The sequence below is a fragment of the Micromys minutus genome (genome assembly GCF_963924665.1).
Source record: "Micromys minutus genome assembly, chromosome: 12".
Taxonomy (NCBI): domain Eukaryota; kingdom Metazoa; phylum Chordata; class Mammalia; order Rodentia; family Muridae; genus Micromys; species Micromys minutus.
In genome coordinates, this window is record NC_137981.1 from 14,594,200 (window position 1) to 14,598,392 (window position 4,193).

The 4,193-nt window shown below is 46.6% G+C and overlaps 1 pseudogene across 1 annotated transcript; it reads right to left on the reverse strand.

Moving 5' to 3' along the window:
* Positions 1-2,954: 2,954 nt before the first annotated feature.
* LOC308428045 (sorbitol dehydrogenase-like) lies at positions 2,955-3,784 on the reverse strand (annotated as a pseudogene). Its single transcript has one exon. The product of its transcript is annotated as a sorbitol dehydrogenase-like (transcript).
* Positions 3,785-4,193: the final 409 nt, after the last annotated feature.

Here is a 4,193-nt window from a genome sequence, read left to right on the forward strand (position 1 = left end):
CTGAGTATGCAATAAATGATCAGCTAACGTGAGGTCATTATGGCACAAAGTGCCTTAGGGAACAAGCTTTTGGTATAGTAGCTTGAGTCAGTAGAGGAGTTGGTGTACCATGGAAGCACTTACCTTCCAAGTCAGAAGAATAAGGATGGATACAACATCACAGATTGCATGTGTAAGCTATGCTTGGGAAGGTATTACCATTCATTTATTTATTTTAAATCTATGTCTATGGTCTTTGTCTATATTTTAAAAGTATGTCTATTGTAGTAATTATTAAACAGAATCTGGCTTATCTCTTTATCAGCCCCCTGCAGTCTTACTCCGCGGTGCCACTTAATATGGAGCTGTGCACAGGGATTCTGTGACTCGATCCACAAACCACCCTCTCCCCACAATTCCCTTCCCAGGCCGTTCCCTCTGCCAGTCCTAATGCCTCTGTCCCAGGTGGAATTACCACCCTGGCATCTTCTCTCCTCCACCGCCATCACAAACATCACTTCAAAGCCCGCTAACTTTTCAAACGTCCAAGAGCTCCCAGTTTGGGATTCCCAGACCCTGTTTGTTAACATTCTGCAGTTGGAGACCGACCCCCCTTTCTTGTCTTCTATTAGTGTTCTTGATTCTGTCAGGTCTGAGAGAAGGAAGGACAGGAGAAAAAAAAGAGAGAGAGAGAGACTCAACAGCAACATGGGCTGTATTTACTAAGGAAAAGACCCATGAAGGGGTCTCCAAAGAGGAACCACAGAGTGTATCCATCCATCCATTGGCTGCTTGCAGGCTAGAGTAGCTTTGGGGCAGGAAAGGGGAAGGGAGAGGAGAGGCAGCCGCTAAGTTTCCTTTCCTGGCCCATGGTTGGCAGTTGCTGGGCGTAGTATGAAGTATGTGGTGAGTTAACATGTCCATGATTTGCTGAAGAATGACACCCCAGACTCAAGCAGTATGTACACCCTAAGAGTGTTTTATTCTGCAGAAGTCTGTGATGCTGAGGTCTCCCATCACTAACATAAGAGACAACCAAGTGGGCTCAGAGGCTTGATTTAAAACACATTAGCATTCTGGGATAGATGAACTTTATCTTACTCTATCTCTAAGGACAGGGTATGGGAGCTGGCTGGAAACTGCTGACCCATTGTCCTAGCTTCAGGCCAGGTGGTGGGGCAGTTTGTGACTAGCTGCCTGACCCCGGGTTTCTGGGCCTAATCTCATGAACTGCCAATCAAGCTTGTCATGGAGTCAGCCTGTCTCATCAGCTTGTCAAGTGATTTATAATCATCTCTCGTGTCAGCCATTTTCTGGAGTCACTGGGAGTCAGAAGCTCAGAGAAGCACCGTACGTTAGTTTCAGGGCCTGCCATTCTTTAAGCAGAATGGAGGAGTGTTATGGAGTGGTGTGGCCATGGTTAATGCTTTCCTTCCGGTCTCGGTGCCATCTCAGTTTTGGTCAGTGTTTGCAGCGGCTTGATGAAAAATTCCCCAGATTCCGCCAGCGCTGACACAGTTTTTCCTTTCTACATTTTGTCCTTGGGCTTCTGCCTCCAGATGTCTAGGAAGAGAGAAAGGAATGGGCTCTAGTTGGAATTTCCTCTGTAAGCGACTGAGAGAGTTAAAGCGGAAGTGAGTTTTTAGTCTCTGGAAAAGAAGCTAAAAAAAAATCCAAGTGAACCCATTTGTTAAAGCTTTGTAAAAATATACGCTTTGAGCTTGGTGCAAAATGGCGGACTCCCTTTACCAGCAGAGCTTCTCCTTCTCTGACCTTGTCTGACCTTGTCTGGGGAACTCAGAACCTCACAGCCTTGGTGAGATTACAGGTTCAGCTTCCTTCTCCTGATAGGGAACCAGCTCAGCAAGCATCTGAGATTCCTGGGATGTGTCCCATGCTGGTGAGGTATCTCAGTACCTCAGCCTTCAGCCCTTTGCCCACCTTTACCCACCCTGGATATTTCTATCCACTTCCCCAAAACTGTATAAGCTGTGATTCATCTTGAATAGTTGACCTGTCTCCCCGAAGCTGATCCCCACAGTGTTGTCACCTCTGTTGTACTCACGGGCCTTCAGAAGCCCGCTTATCCACTCTGCCTCCTTCGTCCTCACTGGCCAGGGGCTAATGACCCTGGGAAGAAGGAAGAACCACAGCAGTTGAGACTATATTTCCCATTCCAGAAAGTTTCCACTGTACTATGTAAACCCCCAGAGCCCCTCCCCCATTCCAGCTATCCCTCCTGAACTCTGTGCTTCCGTCCTCCCCTGCCCCCAGTCCCATAAAGCCTATTTCCTCTTCCTAGGGAGATCCATACATTCCTCCCCAGATCTTTCCTATTTACCTAAACGCTGAGTCTACAGACTGTTTACTTAGCAGCTAATATCCACTTATAAGTAAACAATACCACTTTTGCCTTTCTGAGTTTTCAGAGTTTGATGGCCGTGTTTTGCCTGTGTTACTGCCTTGCTCACAGGGTGTGTTCACAGGGCATGCCTGCTGGTGGAGGCTGAGGTGCATTGTTGAATCAGGAAAGGGAGGTTAGGAGGGAGTGCTTTGTGGGGATCACAGGAGATGCGCTAGAGCCTGCAGCTGGTGTTCTGTTGCAGTTAGGGACTGAGTCTGGGGGAACAGAGAGAGCTGGGGTCTGTGGCTAGCCTAGCTGGTCTCTGTCAGGCATGGCTTCACCTTTGATGGTTCTTATTGTGGTGTATTGTTTTCCTCATTTGTTTATTATTCCTCATGATATTTTACTAAATCTCTTGAGTCCTGTATGATCACCATGAAAAATTTATCTTTGCTCTTCCAACGAATAAACTATTTTAATTTTGTGCTTTTTTATTCATTAAAAGGCTTAAAAGATGATGATAGATAACACAGTTGATGGCTAGCATATTATTTAATGTCTAATTAAGAATATTTATTTATTATATATACAGTCTTCTGCCTGCAGGTAGGCACAGCTCTAGGGGTAAACATCAGTCGGAACCCATTCCCACAATCGCCAAGGTCCCACCCAGAGGGAGTGGCATAGATGTCCGTCAGGATGGAGGACTCCGCTCCTGTGCATTCAGTGGTGACCTCTGGCTTGCTTCCCCAGCAGTCTTCCCACCTCACTGGCAGTTTCCTGAGAGGTCTCTTTGGCAATCTGGATGGTAAAGTCTGCTCCAAGTTCCTTGGCTTTGGTCAACCGAGAAGCAGATAGGTCAATCTTGAGCAGCGACTAGTTGAGCAGTTCCCATTGCTTTGACCACAAGCAAAGTGACTATCCCGACTGGCCCAGCTCCACACACAAGGACCTTGTTCCCCAGGGAAACTGAACTTCGACGGCAGGCATAGATCCCCACAGAGAGAGGTTCAATCAGGGCCCCCTCTTTGAAGGTGACACCGTCAGGAAGCTTGTAGCAGAAGTCAGCACTGTGCTTGTAGAAGAGGCGGAGGTTCCCATCATCCGGGGGTGTGGCACGGAAGAAGATGGATGGTGTCAGACTGTATCTGCTGATGTTTCAGTATTTATTTATTTCTCTAGGGAACGCCAGGCTCCATGGCAACCCGATTCCTTGGCTTTAGAAGTTTCACCGATGCTCCTACTATTGTGACTGTTCCAGCAGCTTCATGTCCAAGCACCACTGGCTTTTTCACACCCAAATCCCCAATTGGGCCATGCTCCCAGTAGTGAACATCCGAGCCTCATCTTTAGTAACACATCATTTGGGCCCAGCTCAGGGATTGGGTAGTTCTCCAGGTGAATGTCTCCAGGTCTGTGCACCATCAGGGACAGGTTCTCGCCCTTAGCTGGGGCTACCATGTCTCTCTCTTGCTTTGAGTTGTTGGCTGGACCCGGCAGGGAGATGGTGGTTCTGATTTCTATATTTTAAAGCCAATATAATTTAAATAATATTGGAATTATCTAATATTGAAAGGATAAATAAAAATATGGTTGGGCTCCTTTCCTTTGTTAAGTCTTTTATACCCTTCCCAGATTTCATACTCAGATGTTGTATTGGGGCTGAAACTATTTTTCCCCTCTTAAGGCAGGGTCAGATTAAGTTGCCCAGAATGACTTAGGTACTACTCTCTAGTTTAGGCTTAATTTGAACTCAGGATTCTTCAACCTCAGCATCCTGACTGCTGAGATTACAGGCGTGTGCACCAAACCTGGGAAAATGTCCCTTTTTCCAAAAGGAATTATTTTGTTCCACAGGATTCCATGTAAA